Source organism: Schistocerca nitens, chromosome 1, assembly GCF_023898315.1.
Source record: "Schistocerca nitens isolate TAMUIC-IGC-003100 chromosome 1, iqSchNite1.1, whole genome shotgun sequence".
Taxonomy (NCBI): domain Eukaryota; kingdom Metazoa; phylum Arthropoda; class Insecta; order Orthoptera; family Acrididae; genus Schistocerca; species Schistocerca nitens.
Window position 1 is genome coordinate 865,125,543 of NC_064614.1, and position 12,036 is coordinate 865,137,578.

The 12,036-nt window shown below is 39.4% G+C and overlaps 1 protein-coding gene across 1 annotated transcript in view; it reads right to left on the reverse strand.

Annotated features, from left to right (window-relative positions):
- The window catches only part of LOC126263553 (histone demethylase UTY), a 371,377-nt gene that overhangs the window by 40,563 nt on the left and 318,778 nt on the right, over positions 1-12,036 (reverse strand). The gene's annotated exons all lie outside the window — the stretch shown is intronic.

The window sequence follows — 12,036 nt, forward strand, 5'->3', positions numbered from 1 at the left end:
AGAACTTCAGTTTTCATTTTCTTATATCTACTATTTTCTTCCCACATTATATATCACAATGGATTCCATTCTCAATTTTTATGTGACTATTTTGGAACACACATTTTATTAATACAACAGTGGAATATATCATGCATTTTGGAAATCTACAGGAGAGGTGTGGTGTTATAGGTACCCCTGAACAGGATATGCAACACATCAGAACAGGAAATAGGATATTACTAATTTAATGAATTGCAAACTTACAGGCATAATTATGTACAATAAACTAAGAAATTAGATAAACAGTCATTTTAAAGAAAGAAGAAGCAAAATTATATGGTGATGAAAGAAGGTAAAAAGGTAATGAAGGCAGAAAATAACTGGCCAGAAGAAATTACTCTGAGAGTGAGGATACAGTGCAAGAAGATTTTTGAAAAGACTTAATTCCTGTATCTGGATTTCAAAAATCTTTGTACAATCTGGAAGCAACAAATCAGGAAATACCAGTGGAACTCCTACAGACATCAGGTCAAAGAGTGGAGCAATAACTGTACAATGTATTTAGCTCACATCCAAAAAAGAAGAACAGATAGATGTAAAATTATTGCAGAATTCATCTTCTGCCAAATGTCTCAGGAATACTCAAAAGATTATTTTATCACAGAATGGAAGGGAAAACTGAAAGTAGATTCGAATAGGACCATTTTCATTTTACAAGTGTTGCTGGTATTACGGTTAACAATAAGAGACCATATTTCGGAAAAACAAGAAAACATACGTTACATGGCACTCATAAATTTAAAGAAGGCTTTTGATTCTGCTGAATGGAATAAAATAATTCCATTCTTAGAAAGTGTAGTTTCATCAAATTCAGGCATAGAAATGTAGCCAATTCTCTTTACACAAATCAGACTAATCAGGCATTGATAGAATTGTACACAAATTCAAAAGAAGAAAAGGTGTAAGCCGCAATTTCAGAGTGACAACAATGATATTTTATTTGTATACTTAACAGGCAATCACAGAAGTAAGGAATTAACTCGTAACAGCTGATACAGTCAAAAAATCAAAATTGTTGTTAGAGACATAGCAGTGGTTGCCAAAAGTGACAGAAACTGAGTCAGATGTTTAACGAAACGGAATATTTGCTAGCTGAAGGTATTATATTGTGACATGATGCATGCCTTCTGGTCAAGTTGTCATATAAAATTTATGACCCAGTTTGATATTGCCCTTGAGTGCGAGAAGTGACTACATCTGTAATTAAATGTGTTTTTAAACACACTACTGTGTAGCTTTGATATGTGCTCCATGTGCTATGTGTTTTATTGTGTCTGATTAACTTTATAGATAAGTATAACTCCAATTGCATTGTGGATAGAGTAGAAATGTGATCTAGTAGAGTCTCTAGTACTTTGAGTCCCTAGTACCAAAAGACTATTAATGAATTGTTATTTATTGAGAAGAATCATTATCTGTCCTTATTACATGCCATAAAAATCAGTCCTTGGAATATTGAGGAGATCAGAATGAAATCTGAACACAAGAAACTGATGGTGAGGCAACTTGAATTCTCTCCATTAATCTTATATAAGATATACATAGGACAAACATGCAGAAACTTCAAAACAAAATATTCGGAACATCTCAGAGCTTTAAAAAGCAACAGCTTCCATAGCACATTTGCTGACCACCTTATAGCCAACAACCACCGCCCAACCACAATAGAAACAGACTTAAGAATACTAAGACCCAGCCACATCCTATACAGCAAACTGACCATTGAGGAAAACTTCCATATACAGAAGGCGATAGTGGAAGGAAAACAGGTCTTAAATGAACACACTACACTCTGCAAGGGAACACTATTTAACACATTAAAGGAACTTTACAAATAAAAACAGCACATGTTTCGGCACCACTGATGATGGCACAGTGGTGCCGAAATATGTTTGAGTACTTAGAAAAACGGTGTTTTGCGTAACTGGTGGACCTCAAATCCCAAAAAATTTTTAACTGCAAACACGGCCAATACAAGGAGCTGCAAATCAAAAGATGGATACTTATAGAAGAGATTGCAGTACATTGGGATGGAGTGGTAAGGAGCTAGTTGTAATTCTCAACTTCATTACATTATTGTTAGCCTATTACTGTGTAGTGTGTTTGCATTAGGTAGTAACAAAATGGAAGGCAAACAGAGAACATTTTATGATGCTACTCTCAAGTGTTGTAGATGAGAGTAACGTTTGCTTATGGAAGAAACAGAAATTGGGATTATTTGCAACTACCACTACTAGAAAGAACTACACTGGCCTTCATAAAGGAAGACAGCCCAATTTTGTTAAATTTTTCAAATTTGTCCATGAAAGGAGGAAGAATGAGCAACCTATGACTAGTGACACCATACAAAACAAAGTAAAAGAAGTATCTGCAGTTCTTAAGATACCAAGGCAAGAGTTTAAGGCTAGCCATGGAGGGACTGACTGTTTCATGAAACAGGGTGGCTTATTTCTACAACACAAGTAAAACAGTATTCCAAAAACTTCTACAGGATTTTGAGAAAAAACTTAAAGAATTTTGATGGTATGTCATCACACTTCACAAAGGGAAGAATTTTTCTATTGGCCAAATTGGCAACACACTGATGAAATGTCAGTTTCATTTCAGATGCCATGTAACTATACAACTGATGAGATGGGGACAATAAAAGCTACCATCAACACACCAGGGTGTGAAAAACGAGCATATCTGTAATACTGGGAATCACAGCAAATGGTCACAAACTTCCTCTGTCTTAATCTTCAAGTGGAAAACAAGCCCCAAGACCCATAAAAATGAAAGGCTGCCCCCTGTTGTTATGATTTGAAATCATGAGAAGAGATGGATGACTCAAACTTTAATGCTGGACTGGTTCCTAAATGTATGGGAACTCTGTCCTGCTGGAATTTCCTAGCTACCACCAATGCTTTGCCTTGATGCATTTTATGGTCATCTCAATGGTGATGCAAAAAATAAGATCCACAGCCTATCCAATGACCCTGTTATTACTCTTTCAGGTATGACTTCAGAATTACAACCCCTGTATGTTTGTGGGACTGAACTTTAGCATTAACTTCAAAGATCGCACTTTACAAAAAAAAACATGTCACAGTTTTCATAAATTAGTTGTAAGTGGCAATAGTGACTGCACCAGCCAGCATCTGAAATGTTTCTATCATTTAATGAACAGGAAACGTAGCATAAAAAAAAGATAACTTGACAATTCAGAGGCTTCCTTTACCAGGATACAGATTAGCTGGGTGTTTTTCAAGGAGTTCCTTGTGTGGTGGGGGAGTGATTACATACGTAAAAACAGTATTCCATGTGAGTCCATAGATGTATCATGGCATTGCACTGAATAGATATTTGAATGTTGTGAAGGGGCAGTTGAATTTAGTGAAACTAAACTTCTAATTTTTGTTGTTTATCAGTCCCCTCACCCTGACTTCAGAGCATTTCTACTTAAGCTAGAGAGGGTTCTTGATTCACTTTTTAGGAAGTACCAGAAATTAGCTTTATGTGGTGACTTCAGTATAAATTTTGTATATGATGCTGCAAGAAAAAGGATGTTGGTAAAACTCCTAAATTCATATGATCTGATGCAGACTGTGTTTTTTTCCAATTAGGGTGCAAGGCAACAGTAGCACAGCCATAGACAATATTTTTATTCATTCTTCATTACTAGATGGGCATTCTGTTAGTAAAAGGGTGAATGGCCTTTCAGACCATGATGTACAAATTTTAACACTAAAAAGCTTTTGTACTCAACCAAATGTCACATATAATTACAAACTATGTAGGAAAAATAATCCAACAGCAATAGAGAGTTTTTTAAGCCTTGTCAAGAAACAAGAGTGGCAGGATGTTTATAGTGCCGATCACATAGATGATAAATATAATGCTTTCCTTAACACATTTCTCATGCTCTTTGAGAGTTGCTTTCCATTAGAACATTCTAAATGGGGTACTAGCAGTAATAGGCAGCCCAGGTGGCTGACTACAGGGATAAGTATATCACGTAGAACAAAGCGGGAATCATATCAAAATGTTAGAAGTAGTCACAATCAAGCTACAGTATCCCATTACAAATAGTATTGTACAGTGCTTAAAAATGTTATTAGGTAGGCAATGAGTGTGTGGTATGCTAAAAGAATAGCTAATTCACAGGATAAAATTAAAACAATATGCTTAGTTGCGGAGGAAGTGTCTGGTCATCATCGCAAGGTCAGCGATATAAAGTCAGTTCATAGTAAAAATATTTCTGTCACCAATAAGTCAGACATACGTACAGTATCTAACAATCATTTTCTGAGCATTGCTGGTGAATTAAATAAAAATTTAGTTCCAACAGAGACTCATATAACTTTCTTGGCAATAGCCTTTCCGAGATTGATGTCTGAAATATGCCTCTGTGATACAGACAAGTGGGAGATTGAGTCAATAATTAAATCACTGAAGCCTAAGGACTCTCATGGATGTGGTGGAGTGCCTAGGAGAATATTAAAGCACTGTGCTGCACATATACGTATTTAGCCATATTTGTAATTTTTCCTTTAGGAATGCCCGCATCTCGTGGTCGTGCGGTAGCGTTCTCGCTTCCCACGCCCGGGTTCCCGGGTTCGATTCCCGGCGGGGTCAGGGATTTTCTCTGCCTCGTGATGGCTGGGTGTTGTGTGCTGTCCTTAGGTTAGTTAGGTTTAAGTAGTTCTAAGTTCTAGGGGACTTATGACCACAGCAGTTGAGTCCCATAGTGCTCAGAGCCTTTAGGAATGGTCAGTTTCCTGAACAATTAAAGTACTCAGTAGTAAAGCCGCTTTATAAAAAGGGAGAAAGGGATAATGTAGACAATTTTAGACCTATTTCTATGCCATCAGTGTTTGCTAAAGTAATTGAAAAGGCTGTGTATGTAAGGATAATTTATCATTTTGTATCACACGATTTGCTATGCAAAGTACAGTTCTGCTTTAGAAGTCGCCTAACAACTGTTTGAACGCTAGGCATATTTTTTTATTTAACTAAGGTGTTTGTGTTGATCACAAAATATTGCTCCAGAAGTTGGACCATTACAGAATACAGGGAACAGCTGGGAGCAACTCATAATTGGTTCACCTCTTACTGAGAATGATTGTGATGTGGGGCCTGATTGGGGGTACGGTCATGTGGGGGGTGCACCAGGGATCAGTGTTGGGGCCACTCCTGTTCCTTATTTATATAAATGATATGGCCTCTAGTATTATGGGTAACTAAAATATTTCTGCTTGCTGATGACACTAGCTTAGTAGTAATGGATGTTGTGTGAAACACTGGCACGGTTTCAAATAGTGCAGTTCACGACCTAAGTTTTTGGCTTGTAGAAAATAAACTAATGCTAAATCACAGTAAGACTCAGTTTTTACTGTTTCTAACACACAATTCAGGTAGTGAAGGGAGACGAAAATTTAATAGTCATGGGTGACTGGAATTCGTCAGTAGGAAAAGGGAGAGAAGGAAACATAGTAGGTGAATATGGAGTGGGGGGAAGAAATGAAAGAGGAAGCCGCCTTGTAGAATTTTGCACAGAGCATAACTTAATCATAGCTAATACTTGGTTCAAGAATCATAAAAGAAGGTTGTATACCTGGAAGAATCCTGGAGATACTAATAGGTATCAGATAGATTATATAATGGTAAGACAGAGATTTAGGAACCAGGTTTTAAATTGTAAGACATTTCCAGGGGCAGATGTGGATTCTGACCACAATCTATTGGTTATGAACTGCAGATTGAAACTGAAGAAACTGCAAAAAGGTGGGAATTTAAGGAGATGGGACCTGGATAAACTGAAAGAACCAGAGGTTGTAGAGAGTTTCAGGGAGAGCATAAGGGAACAATTGACAGGAATGGAGGAAAGAAATACAGTAGAAGAAGAATGGGTAGCTCTGAGGGATGAAGTAGTGAAGGCAGCAGAGGATCAAGTAGGTAAAAAGACGAGGGCTAATAGAAATCCTTGGGTAACAGAAGAAATATTGAATTTAATTGATGAAAGGAGAAAATATAAAAATGCAGTAAATGAAGCAGGCAAAAGGGAATACAAACGTCTCAAAAATGAGATCGACAGGAAGTGCAAAATGGCTAAGCAGGGATGGCTAGAGGACAAATGTAAGGATGTAAAGGCTTGTCTCACTAGGGGTAAGATAGATACTGCCTACAGGAAAATTAAAGAGACCTTTGGAGAGAAGAGAACCATTTGTATGAATATCAAGAGCTCAGATGGCAACCCAGTTCTAAGCAAAGAAGGGAAGGCAGAAAGGTGGAAGGAGTATATAGAGGGTTTATACAAGGGCGATGTACTTGAGGACAGTATTATGGAAATGGAAGAGGATGTAGATGAAGATGAAATGGGAGATAAGATACTGCGTGAAGAGTTTGACAGAGCACTGAAAGACCTGAGTCGAAACAAGGCCCCGGGAGTAGACAACATTCCATTAGAACTACTGATGGCCTTGGGAGAGCCAGTCATGACAAAACTCTACCATCTGGTGAGCAAGATGTATGAGACAGGCGAAATACCCACAGACTTCAAGAAGAATATAATAATTCCAATACCAAAGAAAGCAGGTGTTGACAGATGTGAAAATTACCGAACTATCAGTTTAATAAGTCACAGCTGCAAAATACTAACGCGAATTCTTTACAAACGAATGGAAAAACTGGTAGAAGCGGACCTCGGGGAAAATCAGTTTGGATTCCGTAGAAATGTTGGAACACGTGAGGCAATACTAACCTTACGACTTATCTTAGAACAAAGATTAAGAAAAGGCAAACCTACGTTTCTAGCATTTGTAGACTTAGAGAAAGCTTTTGACAATGTTGACTGGAATACTCTCTTTCAAATTCTGAAGGTGGCAGGGATAAAATACAGGGAGCGAAAGGCTATTTACAATTTGTACAGAAACCAGATGGCAGTTATAAGAGTCGAGGGGCATGAAAGGGAAGCAGTGGCTGGGAAAGGAGTGAGACAGGGTTGTAGCCTCTCCCCGATGTTATTCAATCTGTATATTGAGCAAGCAGTAAAGGAAACAAAAGAAAAATTCGGAGTAGGTATTAAAATTCATGGAAAAGAAGTAAAAACTTTGAGGTTCGCCGATGACATTGTAATTCTGTCAGAGACAGCAAAGGGCTTGGAAGAGCAGTTGAACGGAATGGACAGTGTCTTGAAAGGAGGATATAAGATGAACATCAACAAAAGCAAAACGAGGATAATGGAATGTAGTCAGATTAAATCGGGTGATGCTGAGGGGATTAGATTAGGAAATGAGACACTTAAAGTAGTAAAGGAGTTTTGCTATTTAGGGAGTAAAATAACTGATGATGGTCGAAGTAGAGAGGATATAAAATGTAGACTGGCAATGGCAAGGAAATCGTTTCTGAAGAAGAGAAATTTGTTAACATCGAGTATAGATTTAAGTGTCAGGAAGTCGTTTCTGAAAGTATTTGTATGGAGTGTAGCCATGTATGGAAGTGAAACATGGACGATAACCAGTTTGGACAAGAAGAGAATAGAAGCTTTCGAAATGTGGTGCTACAGAAGAATGCTGAAGATAAGGTGGGTAGATCACGTAACTAATGAGGAGGTATTGAATAGGATTGGGGAGAAGAGAAGTTTGTGGCACAACTTGACTAGAAGAAGGGATCGGTTGGTAGGACATGTCTTGAGGCATCAAGGGATCACAAATTTAGCATTGGAGGGCAGTGTGGAGGGTAAAAATCGTAGAGGGAGACCAAGAGATCAATACACTAAGCAGATTCAGAAGGATGTAGGTTGCAGTAGGTACTGGGAGATGAAGAAGCTTGCACAGGATAGAGTAGCATGGAGAGCTGCATCAAACCAGTCTCAGGACTGAAGACCACAACAACAACAACAACACACAATTCAACAAAACCTGATGTTTTAATTTCACAGAATTGGTATATGATTAGTGAAACTGAACAGTTCAAATTTCTATGTGTTCAGACAGATAGTAAACTGTCGTGGAAACCCCACACTCAGGAGTTTATTCAAAGTTTAATGCTACCATTTTTACTATTCGAAATGTATCTCAAGTGAGTGATCATTTGACACAAAAATTAATCTACTTTGCTTATTTTCATTCGCTTAGGTCATATGGTATTATATTTTGGGGTAACTCTTCCCATTCTAAATGGATATAATGGGTGGTTGAGGCAGTAAGTGGTGTAAGTTCACAAACCTCTTGTCGACCCCTGTTCAAGAGTATGGGTATTTTGACACTGACCTCTCAATATATATACTCCTTACTGTCATTTCTTGCTAACAATGTTAGCTTATTCCTAAGAATAAGCAACTTTAATTCAGTTAATACTTGGCAGAAATCAAACCTGCATTTGGATTTGACTTCCCTAACTCTTGTGCAGAAAGGTGTTCAGTATACTGCAGCATCCATTTTCAATAAGCTACCACTCGAATTTAAAAATCTTAGCAGTAATCTACACACTTTCAAACTGAAACTGAAAAGTTTTCTCATGGGTCTGTCCTTCTATTCTGTCGAGGAGTCCCTTGAAAAAATTAAGCTGATTCTTGTTGTATTGTTGATTGTGTTTACTTAGACTTATGGACTGACTATTATTGGGTTCATAAACACTTTATTTTTATCTGTTATTACTTTTATGTTGTAATTTCATGTACTGACACCTTCCATGACCTTGGACATTTGGTCCTATGGAACTTGACATGTAAATAAATAAATAAACGTGACAGCAGCTTTGTTTGGGATTGAGCCCCACTGATATGACAAAGCTCAAAAGACTGGAGTGGTACAGCCATATGAAAAGAATTCCTTCAATTATAAACCAGAGATACCTGGAACAGGGAAAGAGCTCCAAATATTTGGGAAAAACAGATCCCTGGAGACATTTGTAAAAGACGTACAAACATTATTAATGTCATAAGTTTTTTGATGATGCTGGTGGTGATGGTGGTGTTGACCACATCCTTTACCACACCGTAACATTTAATAGATGTTACATCAAAATATGTAAGTGACCTAATGTTATTCAGACAAACATGCTGGCATCTTGTGACTAACACTGCCATGTACATCCATACTCTGCAAATCATTGTGAGGTGCATGGCAGAAAGTACTTCCCATTGTACAAGTTTTTATGGCTTTTGCCCATTCCATTCACATACAAAGAATAGAAGAATGATTGTGTAACATGGTGTCATTAGTTGGTATTCGTTTCATGATCCCTATGTGAGTGATGCATAGGGGTTCACTGTGCACATAGGTTCACAACTTAAAGTTAGTTCTACAAACTTTCGAAGTAGACTTTCAGGGAATAGTTTGTATCTATCTTCAAGCACTAGCCTTTCTTTTTTATGGTTTTAGGGCGCAAAACTGTTATGGTCATAAGTGCCCATTCTGTGGGTTAGTGAAGGGTAAAAAACCAAATTTTAAATCAGCAGCAATTGGAGTGAAACTCAAAAAGGAGGGAAACTAAAAACAGAAGGAAATCTTGGACATCTTCTAAAAGGGAAGATATATCAGGCAACAGCTGTAAATGGACATATAGCAGATTAAAATAGGGGCACTGAAGGAAAAGGTGTCTCACTGTTCATGGTTAAGAGCAATGGGGAAAAAGTGGAGGAGGATCGCCACTTAAAAGATGTCTGTGGCTAAAAAGCCCTACCCAGAGTCTAGTTAAAATTACCTCCTCCTGATGACAAGGCTGGGAGGAAGAGGTCCAAGCACAGGGAAGAAGTTTTGCGACCCATAATTTATTATTAGGAAGTGCAGACCAATGTGTGTGCCATAAAAGAGCAACACGACGACACAAAACAGTCCGTAGATCAGCAAAGGGAACCATGCAAACAGTGGGCCGAGGAAGAGAGACTGCAGTCTTTGCCGCTACATAGGCTGCCTCATTTCCGCGGATACCAACATGCCCCGGTATCCAGAGAAATGCCACAGAGACGTCACCCAAGTGGAGCATGTGGAGGCAGTCCTGAATCTGGTGGATGAGAGGATAGATGGGATAAAGAGCTTGGAGGTTGAAAAGAGAGCTGAGTGAATCCGGGCATATAATATACTCTGTCTGCTAATGGCGACAGATATATTGAACAGCCTGGAGAACAGCATAAAGCTCTGTAGTAAAAACCAAACATTGGTCGGGAAGCCGAAATCTAATAAGGGTGTCGCCAACAATATAGGCACTCCCAACACCAAATGTGGTCTTTGAGCCATCAGTGTAAATAAATGTGGCATCCTCCATTGGTGCACACAGAGCAGCAAATGCCGATGCCGGGCAATAAAAACTATTTGGGGGGGGGGGGTACTATCCTCGGGAAGCTGGCAAAGGTCATGGAGAAGGATGGTCCAGGGGCAAAACCAAGGTGGCGCCGTACCCCCATTTGTCAAGAAAGTTTTAGGAAATTGGAAGGAAAGGGAATGTAGCGGTAGACAGAAGCAGACTCCCAATGATAGTAGAGAGGAAGGTCTGCCTGCATACCCTAAATCCAAGAAGGCATCGGAAAAAAAAGGGCATGGGTCAGATGAGCAGGCATGGAAGACAGATGACTTGTGTAACGACTCAGAAGGACAGCTCACAAATCAGACAGTGGAGGTGCAGCACTCTCAGCACAAACACTCTCCACAGGGCTGGTGTAAAAAGCTCCAGACACTAAACACAATCCATTGTGGTGGACAGAGTTGAGACGTCGAAGACTAGACGGCCATCAGAGGAGTAAACTATGCTTCCAATTTCGAGCGCACTAAGGTGCAATGTAAGCCGAGGAGGACCACTCTGTCAACTCCCCAGGAGGTACCACTCAGAACACGGGGTGTGTTGCGGAATCGCAGACAGCCACCTGAAAGATATAAAACGTGGGAAGACCAACACAATTTTCTGTCAAACATAAGTCCCAAGAATTTGGTGACGTCTGTGAACAGAAGATCGACAGGGCCTAGATGTAGGGAAGGTGGATAAAACTCTATGCGGGGCCAAAAATTTACACAGATGGTCTTACTGGGAGAAAATCGGAAGCCTGTTCTGATGCTCCTTGAGTGGAGGCGATTGAGACATCCTTGAAGACATCGGTCAAGAAGGCTGGTCCATTGAGAGCTGTGGTAGATTGTAAAATCATTATTGACAATGAGGCAGCCTGAAACATCGGGAAGGACACAATCCATAATTGGATTTATGGCAATGGCAAGCAGTACAAAACTTAACATGGAGCCCTGGGGAAGCCTGTTTTCTTGGGAGAAAGTACGGGAGAGAGTTGTGTTCACTTGCACCTTAAATGTGCACTCTGTCATAAATTCATGAGTGGAAAGGGGTAGCTGACCTCAAAAGGTCCAAGAGAACAGTGTGCAGAGGATGCCTATCCTCCAACAGGTATCGTATGCCCTCTCCAGATCAAAAAATATAGCTACCGTTTGGAGTTTCCTGAGAAAATTGTTCATGATATGAGTGGAGAGAGCAACAAGATGATCAACTGTGAAACGATGCTTTCGGAAACCGCATTGGGCAGGTGTTAAAAGGTTTCAGGACTCCAGCCACCAGCCCGAACGGCAAATTACCATCACTCACGAGAGAGATGGGGTGATAGCTAAAGGGGAAATGTTTGTCCTTTCCAGGTTTTGGAACAAGAATGATGATAGCTTCCTGCCATCTACTGGGAAAGGTACTGTAAGTCCAAATTCAATTATAAAGGCGAAGGAGGTAACACAGAATATGGTATGATAAATGCAGCAACATTTGGACATGGATGCCATCAGTCCTGGGACGGAAGAGCGAGAGGAAGAGAGTGCATGTTGGAGTTTCCTCATAGAAAAAATAGTATTATAGCTTTTGCAATTTTGAGAGGAGAAAGCAAGATAGCGCCCTTCTGCTGGTCATTTCTTCGTTAGAAAGGCTTGCGGGTAATTTGGAGAGCTCAAAATCTCAGCAAAGTGTTCACCCAATGATTTAGAAATTGCGATTGGGCCCACTAAGGTATCCTGCGCAACAGTTAGACCA